The sequence below is a fragment of the Typopeltis vanoorti genome, chromosome 3, assembly GCF_054136105.1.
Source record: "Typopeltis vanoorti isolate ZY-2024b chromosome 3, IOZ_Tvanoo_1.0, whole genome shotgun sequence".
NCBI classification, from domain to species: domain Eukaryota; kingdom Metazoa; phylum Arthropoda; class Arachnida; order Uropygi; family Thelyphonidae; genus Typopeltis; species Typopeltis vanoorti.
The window spans coordinates 144,802,470-144,818,148 of record NC_143551.1 but is presented as its reverse complement, the minus strand read 5'-3'; the positions used below and the strand labels follow the sequence as shown (position 1 = coordinate 144,818,148).

The following is a 15,679-nucleotide window of genomic DNA, read 5'->3' as shown; positions in this document are numbered from 1 at the left end:
ACTACATGGAAATCTAAATGCAAAAGGGTACAAGGACATTTTGACTCGTTGCGTACTGTCTACAGTAGAAGATCAATTCGGTGATGACTGTTGTCTGTATCAGCATGACAGTGCTACCTGCCATAAAGTGTGTGAGGGAATGGTTTGTGGACTGGCTGGCCCAGAGTCCTGACCTGAAACCCATAGAACACCTTTGGTGTGAATTAGAACTCCGACTTTGCTCCATACCCCAAAGACCCACATCACAAACTGCTCTAGCTACAGCTCTTCAGAAAGAATGGGCTGCAATTCCTCCAGAGATGTTCTGACACCTGGTAGAAAGTCTCCCCGGCAGAGTTAGAGCTGTCATAGAAGCAAAGGGTGGACCCACTCTGTATTAACGTCCACTTCTGGAAAGTGTGTCAAAGGAAAAGTCTGATTACAGTTTCAAGTAAGTGTCCAGATACTTTTGATCAGATAGTGTATACACATACGAGCCACTAAATTAGAAATGTGCAATGAAACATGCGATCAGTAATCATCAATAGCGTTGATCACAATGGAAAAAACAAAAGATCTTCCAGAGTTCGATAAACTGCTTATTGTGGTTGCCCGTATGGCTCTTGCCGTGATTTTGATAACAGCAGAGCTGATTTATTTCTCAAAAGGTGAGATATCCTGGGTGTTTAATCACTTGAAAAATAACCCACATTGCTTGTCTAAGTAAGAGGTGTAACTTCGGTCCTAAGACAATTTGTCAGGAACGAAATCCTCTTCATCTGGGAATGCTTGTACTGACAAACAGAACTTCTTGTGTGCAGCAGTTGACTAAAACATTTAATAAATGCCGTTCCTGATCCATATCTCACAGAACTATTCATGGGGAATTGAAGAGGATTGGTATTGGCAATCACATGCTTATACAGAAACCACTGATTTCTGTGAAGAACCAGAAAGTTCGTCTACAGTGGTGTCAGAAAAACTGTAACAGTACACAGGAAGACTAGAAAAAGTCATGGTACGCCTTATTTATTACCGATGGTAGGCAGAGAGTTTGGTGGTAGCCCATGAAGCAATGAACCTAGTTTGCCTTGTAAACACAGGGTTCTGGAGGTGGTGTCATAGTGTGGGCCATGTTCTGTTGATATGGAACAAATCCCCTGATTACTGGATGGTCAGTTGTCCTCCAAGGAATATCTGAACATTGTTACCAATCAAGTCCATCCTGCAATGTTGGCTTTTTATCCATCAGGTGACAGTTGTTTCATGGACGACAATGCTACTGTCCATCATGCAATAATTGTTCAGCAGTAGTTCAGCAAGCATGATAGTGACTTCCACCATTTTCCTTGGCCACTACAAAGCCTGGATCTGAACACCATTGAGATGTATGGGACATGTTTGGAAAAAAAAAAAAAAAAAAAAAAGAAAGAAAGAAAGAAAAAATTTGCACGTAAAGTCCTCTTTTATCAAATCTGAGCCATTAAAAGGACTGTGTGATTGAACACTTGCTGTGTTATAGATTTAGATGCAGTCCATCACCTTGTGAAATCTATGACAAACTGCATAGGTTCTGTAATTCTGGCTAAAGGAGGTCCAACATGGTATTAAATAAAATTTTCTAATTCAGTGGCTGGTTTGTATACATTCATCTATATTCTCCATTTGGCCCCATGGCTCAGATACATACGTTCTTTCCTCCTCCACTTCAGTAGTCAGCATCCCAAAATCCAGTTTATTATAGAAAAAGAAAATAACAATAGCCTGCCTTTTCTAGACAATAATCATACTTCTTCCTGATGGCACTCTTTCTTTCTCAGTTTACAGAAAACTTACCCACACAAATTTTCCCATTGTTGTCCCTCCCAATGGAAAGTATGGTGGTATTAAAATTCTTGTTAATGGAGCCTATAGCATCTGTTCCAACCAGGCTTTCTTCATAGTTGAACTCCTTATTTGCCATATCTTCCTGTCCAGAAAAGATTAACAAAATATAACTGGGAATTAGTTTACGGAATTAACAACGCATATAAAGTATATTAATTAAAGGTAACTTTAATGAATAACTTCTATATTTCGGCAACGTCACGTTGCCATCTTCAGGAACATAAAGATATGGTATGTGCACGCAGGCACTAACAAAAGCAAATGAGGAGAAAGCAAGAAACTAATATTGTTCCTAAAGTCCTAATGGTGCCCTCTGGTGGGCTAATTTGGTTGTCTTGGCAGTTGGGCTGAAGTTCTCATAATGTAAGTCTCCCAAATTTGGCATAGTTTCATGCACCCAAATTTGTTGAGGTTAGGAACGTTTTTTAGAGCTGCTGATGACTCCTTGAATAATCTTTCGTATTTAAACTTGCTGCGGTGTATTATTTTTGTTTTCTTCCAACGAATTCTATGGTGGGTATCTAAGGCATGGTCTGCCAGCCCGGAGCGGCTGTACTGGTGAAACCGGATGTAGTCTTGGTGTTCTGAAATCCTGATATTTGTTGTTCTGCCTGTTTGGCCAAAGTAGGACAATTTGCAGCTGCAAGGGACTTGGTATACACCAGGTAGGTCTAGGGAAAGTGGTTGGCCTTTGGTAGAGCAGATAAGGGATGCCAACTTTTTATATGGTCTGTAACAAGAAGTAAGGTCATATTTTTTGAGGATATTGGTTATTTTCTCAGAGGTGCCCTGGATGTAGGGGATGGTGATAGATTTGGTGTAATCTTTATTGGGGAGGGGGGTTGTGGTTTACTGGTTTTAGTATTTTTTGGATTTTTTGGGGGTTATAGCCATTGGCTAAGAAAGTGTTGAGGATGTGGTTTAGTTCAGTGGTTAGGGCCTTGTCATCTGAGCAGATTAATTTTGCCCTGTTATATAGTGTTTTTATAACCCCATATTGTTGTTGGGGGGGGGGGGGATTGCTGGTGAATGTATCTGCCAGTATGGGTGGGTTTTCTGTAAACAGAGAAAACCAAAGATCCATCAAGCTGGCGAGTGATTAAAGTGTCTAGGAAGGGGAAGATGTTGTTTTCCTCTTTTTCTAAGGTGAACTGGACTCTGGGGTGTTGGTTGGTTAAATGTGTTAGGAAGGAGTGGAGTGAGTCTGAGCCATGTGGCCAAATAGCGAACACATCATCCATGTAACGAAGACCTCTCATATAGAAAATCCATGCATAGAAAACCTCTCGCTCCAACACACTGACATAATGGTCAGTTTTGACGTCTCCTCCCTATTAACTAATGTCCCACTCAAAGAAACCCTAGAGCTTATCCAAGCCAAGTTTCCTCCCGATATCTCAGCCCTATTTCAGTTCACAATGAACTCAGGCTATTTCGTTTGGCAAGGAAAGTTTTACAAACAGATAGAGGGGACAGCCATGTGTTCACTACTTTCCCCACCCTTGGCCAATTTCTTTATCAAGACCTTTGAAGAGAAAGCCTTAAACTCCGCCCCACAAAAACCCACTATTTGCCTTCATTACGTGGATGATGTTTACAGAAAACTCACCCATACTGGCAGATACATTCACCAGCAATCCCCCCCCCCCCCTCACAGCAATATGGGGTTATAAAAACACTATATAACAGGGCAAAATTAATCTGCTCAGTTGACAAGGCCCTAACTACTGAGCTAAACCACATACTCAACACATTCTTAGCCAATGGCTATAACCCCAAAAAAATCCAAAAAATACTAAAACCAGTAAACCACAACCCCCCCTCCCCAATAAAGATTACACCAAATCTATCACCATCCCCTACATCCAGGGCGCCTCTGAGAAAATAACCAATATCCTCAAAAAATATGACCTTACTTCTTGTTACAGACCATATAAAAAGTTGGCATCCCTTATCTGCTCTACCAAAGACCAACCACCTCCCCTAGACCTACCTGGTGTATACCAAGTCCCTTGCAGCTCCAAATTGTCCTACTTTGGCCAAACAGGCAGAACAACAAATATCAGGATTTCAGAACACCAAGACTTCATCTGGTTTCACCAGTACAGCCGCTCCGGGCTGGCAGACCATGCCTTAGATACCCACCATAGAATTTGTTGGAAGAAAACAAAAATAATACACTGCAGCAAGTTTAAATATGAAAGATTATTCAAGGAGTCATCAGCAGCTCTAAAAAACGTTCCTAACCTCAACAAATTTGGGTGCACGAAACTACCCCAAATTTGGGAGACTTACATTATGAGAACTTCAGCCCAACTGCCAAGACAACCAAATTAGCCCACCAGAGGGCACCATTAGGACTTTAGGAACAATATTAGTTTCTTGCTTTCTTCCTCATTTGCTTTTGTTAGTGCCTGCGTGCACATGCCATCTTCAGGAACATAAAGATATGGTAACATGATGTTGCCGAAATATAGAAGTTAGTCATTAAAGTTACCTTTAATTAATATACTTTATATGCGTTGTTAATTCCGTAAACTAATTCCCAGTTATGTCTGACCAACGTATAAGACTTGCTACTAGATTAACAAAATAGTTGTTCCTCCCATCACTTTACATTCCTCTCAACATACAGATTATATTAACACTATTACTATTTCTTATATCTGGAAAATCTCAGAAAAAATAGCCTCAAAAGCTTAAAGAAATATAATCTCTGCACTGCCTTTCAAACCACATATGAAACTGGCTGCCTTTATCTCTCTCTGTTCCAGATGTTTATGTGGTTCCTTGTTCTTGCAGCTTGTCATAGTTATGGACAAACTGGAAGATTTACCAACATCGATTTTGGAGAATACAAGAGGTGCATGCACTGCCACAATTATTGTCAGCCAGGTTTAGCTGATTATGTCTTGGATACTTTGCACAGAAAAAAAATGGAAAAAAAAAAACTTGTCTTCTCCACCATTCTCTTTATCCTCACTGAAAATATTGTCTCCTTCACATTCTGTCCTTATATCATCTTCTGTCAGACCTCTCTCACTATCAAAAATAACTTTTGGCTATGTAGAACTAATCACAGCTAAAAGCTTTTTCTCCTTGTTATGGATAAGTCTGACATTAGGAAGTATATTCAGCATTGCTTTATCATTCTTGCTCACTCTCACCTGTGGTCCCCCCCCCTTTCCTCATATACACACTAACTCTACCTTGATTTTGCACTTCCAGTCTCATGTTCAACAGCACTTATTCCAGACACCCAACACCATATCCATCAGTCTTATATAAGTCCTTTCTTAAGTTAAATAACCAAGTCAGATGATATGTTCAGTATATCATCTGACTTAGTTGTTGACCTTTATTTATAGTTATCCAAAATGGATAACTCTGAAGGATAACTTGCATAATTTAATGAAATTCATTCTGAGAAGTAAATATAATAAATCTAGAATTAATGAATGAATAATCATCTTCTCAAAAGAATATGTTCAAACAAAAACTATGGAAAGATATAGATCTGATAAATCAGCTGTTATTATAGTGGCAGCTGCCATTAACTGAAATTGTTAGTTTTTATTTATTATTTTTTTTAATATGGTTCCCACCCATGAAAGGTTATTAGTAAACCTGTAGTACATTTGTAGTGGGGATGGGTTAAGAAACCCTGCTCTAGAGATAAGATGGAACTTTTTCAAGCCACTTCAGGCATCTAATAAGTAGGATGGTGGTATCACAGCAGGTGATGATATTCATCTTCCACCTAAAGACAATCACAAACATCCATGCCTGCAGCAGAATTCCAACAGGCTGGCATAGTCTGGAGACCCTGCTCTAGAGTGCAAACATGTAACTTTTTCAAGCCACTTCAGGTCTCCATTAAGTAGTGGTCTTACAGAAGGCAATGACATTCATCTCCCACCTAAAGACAATCATAAACTTCCATGCCTGCTGCAGGATTCGAACCCGCGACCTGTCAGTTGGAGAGCAGGTATGCTAACCACTTGGCCAACCAGGCCAGCATGATTCATCCATAGTTACATAGGAATTTTTAATAAGTATTTTGCAAGATGTGTGTGGGTTAAAACTGTTGTGTTGAAGATGACAGTTTTCACTGTCACTCTGTTGGCTATGATATGATTTATTCAGATTATTAAACACTTGTTGCATTTTTCCTAACAACCTGCTGATTAATAGAATGCCAAACATGGAACTTAGATATTAAGACTTATTGTTTAATAGAGATATGTGCATTAGACATACTATTTTATTTTTAATTTTATTTTTTTTTTAATAATGGCTCCATACATGTAAGAGAGAGATTTCACTCAATATGTCATGAGCTTCTTTCACGGAGAAGACAGAAAAACTGGTAACAATTTAAATTCTGAATACTTGCATTTTTTGCTGCTTTGGAAAGACTGCCCTTTCTGCTACTATTAGAATTGAAAAACATCAAGATTATATTAGATTTTTGGATATGCTGAAGTTTCAGGCTTTACTTCTCATGCCATTGACATTAGACACAGAGTTTACTGGAACTGTACCAAGATGCACTATAGTAGGTTCAAATTTCATGGTCTATTTTTTTGAATTGTGTGAAACCCTATGCCACCATCCTAATATTAATCGGACAGACTATATGCCTATTCCAAGTTTTGTGAAGTGATTGCTGTTAATTGTTTATAATTTTTTATTATTTTGAAATTAATTAATTATACATCTGTTCCCACTTCGCTGAACTCTAATAGTGTTTCCTCTTATTGGACAGCTGTGACCAAGGCACATGATATTATATGCATGCTGTATTACTTCTTTTGTATTCAGAATACCAGCTGTTAGTGTGCAGCTGTTCTATATATTAAGAGATCTAGTGCAACAGGGGTAGGAAATTGGTTAATAGATTGATACTGTCCAACCGCAGATGCAATACCCCTCAGTGTTATCAGTGATGACTGTTTATTATTATATGTCGGAAAATTAGCTTTGCTTTTACAAAAATTCTAGTTTTTAAAGTGATAAATGTTTTGCTTGTACAACAGTTGGAAAATTTTATGTATAAAGTATATGATTTCTTATGTTGTTGATGAATTCATACATCGCCGTAATCCTTTTTTCCCTTCAACATGAATTGACTCTTCTTTGCATCGTGCCAGCCCCGCTTCTCACATCTGTGGTTGGACAGCATCAGGAAATGTTTATAAAGGAAATTCATTCAAGAGCGGTTAGGAAGAGTACTCCATGGTTTGGTGTTAGGGCCATTATTGTTCATTATCTTCATAAATGATAAACTTCAAATATGAAGAGTAGAATTCTCACTTTGTTGATGATGTAAAGCTGGATAGAGCATTCGATTGTTTCGATTACTTCAATCACTTTAAAGGATGATTTTAAAAGACTAGAAGAGTAGACAGCTAGTGAAATGTAAAGTTTAGTCTGCACATACTTACTTTGTATGTATAATAAATTCATCTAATACCCCATAAGAATGGGGTATTAGATGAATATACAGTAAAATCCTGATTTTACGTTCCTGCTGTTTACGTCATTTTCCATTGGTTCCGTCTTAAGGCCTATTCTTACGATATATTGTTTTCCCGCCATTAACAACTTGATGTGGACGTTATTTCCCGTGATTTGCGTTATTTTCTTGGGTGGCAATACTGATTTTCGAATCGATTTCTGCAGAAATCTGCGCATTTCTGTTCCCAGGTGGCTTTGCTTTCAGCTGTAGTTTCACTTCTGCCATCACTGTGACCTGCACGCTTGCAGTAGTGATGAGCGATACTATGATTTTTCAATCACAGTACGAATTGATAATGCAGAATTTCTGCTACGTAATTTAGCATGTGAAAGTTGCTTTCAAGTTGCGGTGGTGGATTATCCATGTTAGTAACATGGAGAAAAAAGACAGAAAATGTATTTCGGTAGAAAAAAAGATGGCAATTCTGTGATGTGTAGATTGGCATGCCGGAACATGTGTGCATTTAGCAAAAGGTTTTGGACTCTCCGTGTCCACTTTGAACGCAATAGTAAAAAACAGGTCAAGCATTGAACATATCGCTAGAATGCAAAGCAATCTGGTGATATGTCAAAAAAAAAAAAAAAAGAAAAAACAATCTACAATTAAAGATTTTTTTAAGTAGATAAATGTAAGTAATTGTAACTTCATTTATTTTCAGTTATTAAATTTTGTAATTGAGTATGTAGACTCGCATACTAGCAGTAAGTCATCTTTTAGCCTTTTTTAAATGTTTTTTTACATTTCCTGCTATTTAGACTCTTTTTCCATTAGTCCTCTGAAAAGTGTAAAAAAGTGATTTTACTGCATATCGTGTTGAAATAAGTATCATGACATTCTTTTGTTTTAGAGTTTTAGAATGAAAACATAGATATGCATATTTTGTTATCAACATGGCCTATACTGTAAAAGTATAGGAGTACTCCCCCCCCCCACACACTTTACAGTTGCTTGCTTTACATCCTCTCAGTTTTACAATCAGTATAAATTCTGTTATGACTATGAGAATCTGGGCCACAGAACTTGGGCAGTTGGATGCATATTCTCAGTTGGAAACCGTATCATACAATTGAGAATAAAACTTTTATTATAAATGATTTCTAATAACCGAATCAATATTGTATATTTTTTTATCCAATAACTAAGCTTTACACCATAACATATCGTATACATATTTGCATTAAAAATGTTATGAATCATCATGCAGAGCATTTCACAGGTGCAAAGGAGAATTAGACTGCAGTTTTCGCGAATTGTTGTAATTTGCCATGCCCTTCATTTATGATCACTTTAATTTAAAATCATTTACAGTTCATTGCATATTTGTGCCCTCATAAACATCAGGAAAGAGGAAAAGTGAATTTGAGAATATAAAGTACAGTATGAAGAACCTAATTCTACTTATAAGTTTAGATTACAAAGACTTAGAAACTTTTTAAAAAAAAAAAAAATTGATTCAGCTTTACGAAATTTGGAAAGTGATGATCCAAATTTTGAATGGTGCTTACAGATCTTTGGTCACTACAGGAGAATTTATAGGGTTCAGTATCTCTTTATTATTTTATTTTAAGCAATTATGAAATAGTAACTCTTGTAACATTTCCACTTTTGCATAATTAAATAAATGCACTTATAATTTTGTTATTTGAGTGCTCTGTTTTAGTTCATAGCAATTTGGTGTTCTTTTTTATAGTTCGGACTGCATTTCCATAAATGAAACCTCAAGGAAGTCTGTGATGTTAATAATAATAATATTGCTTTCATCCCTAATCATTTTGGCAAATTTGTCAATTAAAATGATCTAGTTAAAATCAGAACAGTTAATCGGAGACTAACTGTTCTGATTTTAATGGACATTTAATGGAAAAAAAATTCCCGGAATCTTTGTGGGTTTAACTTTTGGATGAATGACAGAAGTCCTGATTACTCTTCTGTTTTCAAAGAATAAATGAAAAATTAGAACAAATAAAAGAATGGAATAATTTAGAAACTGTTAATAAATACAGCAGCAGAATGTCTTGGGGGAAAAAAAGTGGGGGGGGCAAAAGAGAAATAAGAAACTGGGTTGAGAATATGGAAGCAATAATCAAAGGGAAGAAAGAAGCATATAAACAAGGGATAAATAGAAAATCACAAGAACTGGAAATTAATTATAAACACAAAAGAGCAATAGCAAAAAAAAAAAGCATTTAGTAAAAAGAATAGAGAAACACTGAGATTACTTCATAGTAAAATCTTCTTACAAGTGAAGAAACCAAATATGTACAAAATATTAATTATTATATAAGGAGGTAAAAGAAAGATATACCTCCAGTAAAGAGATAACTGGGTTTTACTTCCAAAATTTATGCCAAGATAGTAATGAAACACTAAAACTGATAATAATGCAAGCAATTATTAGATATATGAAGAGCCAAAGTTCTCAATTCGGCGACATATGACTTGTTTAAGTTAAGGGATATTACATCCCATATCGTTTCTTAGCCGAATAAGAAACTCAAAGAGTTTCATGCCGAATATAGTAGAAACTATATAAAGTTCGGCGATTCCAAGCGTAAGCAAATACCTGGATACTGCAGCAACTGACCCTTAAGGTAGTGCAAGCTGAGGCAACTCATGTCAAAGGTGGAGCAAGCTCCGATCACTATTCTTGATATTTACCCATAATGTAAACTTAGCTCCTAGGAGCTATATTACTGTTCTACATTATGAGAGAAGGTCACTACCCAGACTGCTTTCAACCTTTATTGAGGTCTCATCAGTGAGTAGGCAGACCTAGTTAATATCAAGTTTGTAGCAAACAGAACTTACAACCCTTCTATGAGTATTGCCGAGAGGTGTCCTAATGAATTATTAGATATATGAAGAGCCAAAGGCTTCAATTCGGCTAAGAAACGATATGGGATGTAATATCCCTTAACTTAAACAAAAATGCAAGCAATGTTATTTCAAGACATCCAACAAGCAGTACATCAGATTAAATCAGAAAAATCTCCTGAGGAAGATGGAGTAAATATAGAACTTATGGAACTTGCCTAATAAACAGGATATCTACATATTTAATAAGTAGTAAATTATTTAGCAATATCTGGCAGCACCAGCAATATAATAAAAAAAAAAAGACGTGTTGCTGAAAACTTGAGAGCATTAAGCTTATAAGCTAGCTATTCACAGATATATTAATTTCAAACTCAAATTGTGTGTAGAAGATGAACTTTTTGAAGAACAGAATGGCTTCTGAAAAGAACTATCCCGTATTGAACCAGCTTTTACATTAAAAATCTTAATGGAAAAAAAGCATTGTATTGTGAATCATATAGCAATCTAATGAACTTACAGAATGCAAATCAATAAACAGGAGTTTGTTAAGGATGATCAGCATCACTAACTTATTTAATCTCTGTATAGGTGAAGAAATAGAAGAGAAATATAAAAAGCATTTAAACTGCATTGTGGAACTACATTTAAAATACCCTATCGTTATTTGCTGACCAAATGATCATAGCAAGAAGCAAAGATGAATTTCAAAGATCTGTTTTCTCTAAGTGCAATTGCTAAAAAAATTTGAAATGGAATTATTATTATTATTATTACGGGTATCTCCATGGAGTCAGTAGACTCATCGCAGGAGACCCAAACTAGCAAAACAATATCTGTCATATCTCTTCTTGAATTCATTTACAGACGAAGAGCTCACAACTAAGTCAGGCAATGAATTCCACCCATTCACCATCCTCCAGGCAAAAAACCTTGTTCTGACACCTTTGTTAACCACACTCTTCTTTAATTTCCAGAGATGACCTCTTGTTCTTCCATCACTATCATGCAGCTGAAACATTTCCCCTGCATCAATCCTATAAAAACCTTTCAGTAATTTGAATGTTTCTATCATATCCCCTCTTCTTCGCCTATCAACCAATCTCTGCAATCTACAAGCTCTCAATCTATCAATGTAGGGAGCATTTTTTATATCACTCACGAACTTGGTCACTCTTCTCTGAACCCTCTCCACAACCTCCTCATCTCCAATGAATCCAGGTGACCAGACCTGAGCACAGTAATCCAAATGTGGAAGTATCAATGCTTTATAAAGGGGAATAATAACCTCTTTATCTCTGGATGTCAGTGTGTTCCTCAACAACCAAGTAATCCTATGTGCAATCTTGGACACCTTAGCAATGTGTCCTCTGAACTTCATCTCCCTATCTACCAATACCCCTAAGTCCCTAGCCTCATCAATCTCTTGGAGTACCTTTATCAATATATTATCAATATATAAAATGTAAAATATGGCTTTTAGCCAACACCACCACCATCCTTCATATGGATGAAATATGGCAATAATTTTATGTTTCATATCCATTTTATTTCAATAATATCTCAGTGTAATCTCAATAGCTCTTTGCATCTTTGTTTTCATTGATATGTAAGCATATTATAACTGATAAGAGCTAAAGGACTATCACCAGTCCATTATAAAGTCATGATTGAAAATAAAATTTTAGAACAAATTTTATTTTAGAACAAATTTTAGAACAATGCTTCAAATATCTTGGATTTATGAGGATAAACACCCAGAACGAAATGATATTAAAGCAACTGATATAACCACAAGAAAGAACATATCTTAAAACCTTTAACCCCCATGTTTCATCAAATTGTAATTATTTGTTCTTTTTCTTTTAGGATATATAAGAAGACATAAAAATAATTAATTTTTGTTCTAGGTGTTTATCAGAACTTTCCAGACCTCCCCCCTCCCCCCGATTCTGTATCATATATAAAAGAAGTTGACATCATCATCATCATCAAATTCCTGCTATGTACCCTCAAGGGGTGTACAGGATATGACAGTACTACATGAAAAATTTACATCATTATTAATTTCCTATCTACAATTTTCCTCCAAATCAGTCTGTTACTTGTCAAGACTCCAACATTATCAGATCTTATATTTCTATCGTCTAAGGCACTTTGTACCGTATCAATCCACCTATATCTTGGTCTTCCTCTGGGTCGTTTTCCTGCCAACCTGGCAGAGAACACTTGTTTTGCTAATCTTTCCTCTCCCGTTCTATTTAAGTGACCATACCACCTGAGATTAGCTCTGCTAATGCATTCCTGGATGCTGACAATGTCAAGTTCTTTCCTAATATCCTCATTTTTAATATGATATTGCCATTGATGCCATCTGTTCATGCCTCTAATCTTTCTCAGGACTCTCATATCTGCGGTCTCTAGTCTTTGGTCAAGTGTTTTACTTCTGACCCAGCTCTCAGATCCATAAGTTAAAACTGGTTTGAACACCGTCTTGTATACAGCTAATTTAGTGTTCCGACTAATTTCTCTCTTATTCCATATGAATTTATTCAATTGACTTCCCACCATACCAGCTTTGCTGATTCTGTTGTCTATTTCTATATTTAATTTACCATCTTCAGTAAAAATTGTGCCTAAGTAGCTGAAATGTTTTACTTGTTCCACAGGTTCTCCATTCACAACACAGTTGACATTTTCAATGATTCTGCCTATTTTCATTGTCTTTGTCTTTTTATTGCTGACCTTCATACCATATCTATTACAACAGCTATTCAATTTAGTCAGAGAATCTTGCAGACTTGTAGCGGATTTATTTAGAAGTATAAATAAATATCCACATAAAGCAAAGAGCTGACATTAACATCTCCAATTTTGATATCAGGTTTAATACCACTTTCCTTCATAATGTGATCCATATAGATAATGAATAACAGAGGGGATAATGTACATCCTTGTCTCACACCAGATTTAACATTAAACCATCTTCCTGTACTTCCTTCAATTCTAACTGCTGACTTACAACTCAAATAAAGACTAAGTATTGCTTGATATAATGCCCCATTGACACCATATAACTGCAGCATATTGAATAGCTTCTCTCTTGGCACCTTGTCATATGCCTTTTCCAAATCGACAAAACTTAAATATAGATCTTTGTTATATTCCCATGCTTTCTCGACTATTTGTCGTAAAGTGAAGATCTGTTCCTGACAGCCTCTATTTGGCCTGAATCCAGCTTGTTCTTCACCAAGCTTTTCTTCCACAATTCTTCTCAACCGTTTCTCAAGTATACTGGCATAGATCTTGCCAGGAACACTCAGTAGGGAAATACCTCTGTAATTCTCACATTCAGTTTTATTTCCCTTTTTATATATGGGTACTATGAGAGCTCTACTCCAATCATCGGGAATTCGTCCCTCTGTTCAGGCTTTCTGAACTATGCAGTGCAGCCACTGTAAGACTTTTATACCACCATACTTCAGCATTTCTGGTCGAATATCATCTACTCCTGCTGCCTTTCCACATTTCAAGCCTTTGATGACTTTTTCTACTTCAAGTATGGATATGTACTCCTGACTGCATGCCTGGTCAGTGTTTTTTATCACTGTGCTGTCATCACTGCTTGTTTCATTTAGCAGTTTTTCAAAGTAATTACTCCATACTTCAAGGATATCTTTTTCTCCTGTTTTCATGTCACCTTTATCATCTCTAACTCCTTTTACAGCACTCTTTCCTCCATTCCTAAGCTTCTTCAACAGCCTCCAGAATATTTTGCCACCTTCTTGATATTTATTTTCTATATTCTTGCCAAAGTCCTCCCATGACTTTTGTTTAGCTTTCTTACATTTGTCTCTGTATTCTGTAAGAGTAAAAGCTGACTTATTTGCCAGGAACTTTTGATATGCTTTCTTCTTTTCCTTCACTGCCTCTTTAACTTCCTGTGTCCACCAGGGAGTTCTGATTTTTTTATCCTTGCACACAACCTCACCACATGCCGCTCTGGCAGAATCAATCAATGTTTTCTTCAGAGTTTGCCACTGAATCTCCAAGGTTTGATTCCTGTTCTCAAACTCTTTCATTTTCTTTTCAATAATCTTTCTGTATTTTAGTCTACAGTTCACATCTGAGAGCTGCTCAACTTTTATTCGCTTTAAAACTTTCTTACATGTTATTCTTTTCAATATGAAATTCAATTTTATCCTGCTCAAGACTAAATAGTGATCACTTCCAATTTCAAATCCTCTATACACTCTGGTGTCCTGCACCAGGGAGAAAACATCACTATCAACAATAACATAGTCAATGAGACTTTTCTTATTCCTAGCCTCTTCTCTCCATGTGAATTTGTGCACATTTTTATGTTGGAACATGGTGTTTGTAATAACCAGTCCATGTCCTGAGCAGAAATCCAACAGATATTTGCCATTATTATTAGCTTTGCTCTTTTCTCCAAATTTTCCCAAAATATTTTTGTATGTCTCACAATCATTTCCTACTCTGCTATTTAGATCCCCAACAAGGACCAACTTTTCCTTTTTCATTGTGTCAGTTGCTTTTTCTAGAGCATCAAAAAATTCCTCCACTTCTACCTTAGTAGAGCCTTCTGTGGGACCATAGGCACAAATAAGTCTCATTGTCCAGTTCCCCATTCTCATATTTGCCCACATTACTCTACTTGAGACTGACTGCCATTCAAGAAGATTAGCCTCGTATTTTGTGTTGAATACTATGGCTACTCCTTCTTTTCCTTGATTGTCATTGCCTGAATATAACATTTTGTATTTATTGCTTAGAAAGATCTCACCAGTTTTGGTCTTTTTTGTTTCAGTCACCCCTATTATGTCGATCTGGTACTTATCTAATTCCTCAGCTAGCTCCATTTCTTTGCCATTCAGGCTTCTTACGTTGATAGTACCGATCTTTAACTCTGGTGATGTAGAGTTGGGGTTTGTTTTCAGATTTGTTCCAGTAGCTGACTTTTCGCTGTTCGCCCTGGTTCCCTGGCGAAAACAACGGGGGCCTTGTTTAACCGGGCGACGCCCCAGCCGGCATGAAATTTTGTCATGTTGTACCATCATTTTTTATTTTGGTTTAACCAATAAGAATACAATTTGGTCGGCTAAATCCCAAATTGCCAGCCCATCCTCGTTCGTTCAGTATCAAAGTAGATACCCAACAGGGTGCACCACGAGAAGGTGAGGATTGGACATTAGGTCAGAAGCCCTGGTCGGTTCTCCGCATTCCTTTAAAGGGTATGTGGAGGTCTCCTGAAGAAAACAGGAATGATCAATAATAATTTTAAATCCAAGTTCAAAAGTTGAAAACTCATAAAACTGCAAGGAAAAAAAAAAAAAAAAAAAAACTTAGTTTCTTCAGTTTTTGTGAAGGGCCGCAGTTCACCCTGGTACTAAATAAAAATACTGAAACTTTGGGAAAGAGTGTATCAAAGATAAACTCTTTCCCAAAACTCTTCTT

At 36.6% G+C, this 15,679-nt stretch overlaps 1 protein-coding gene across 6 annotated transcripts in view; it reads left to right on the top strand.

Annotated features, from left to right (window-relative positions):
- The window catches only part of LOC150108632 (uncharacterized), a 516,846-nt gene that overhangs the window by 299,391 nt on the left and 201,776 nt on the right, over positions 1-15,679 (top strand). The gene's annotated exons all lie outside the window — the stretch shown is intronic.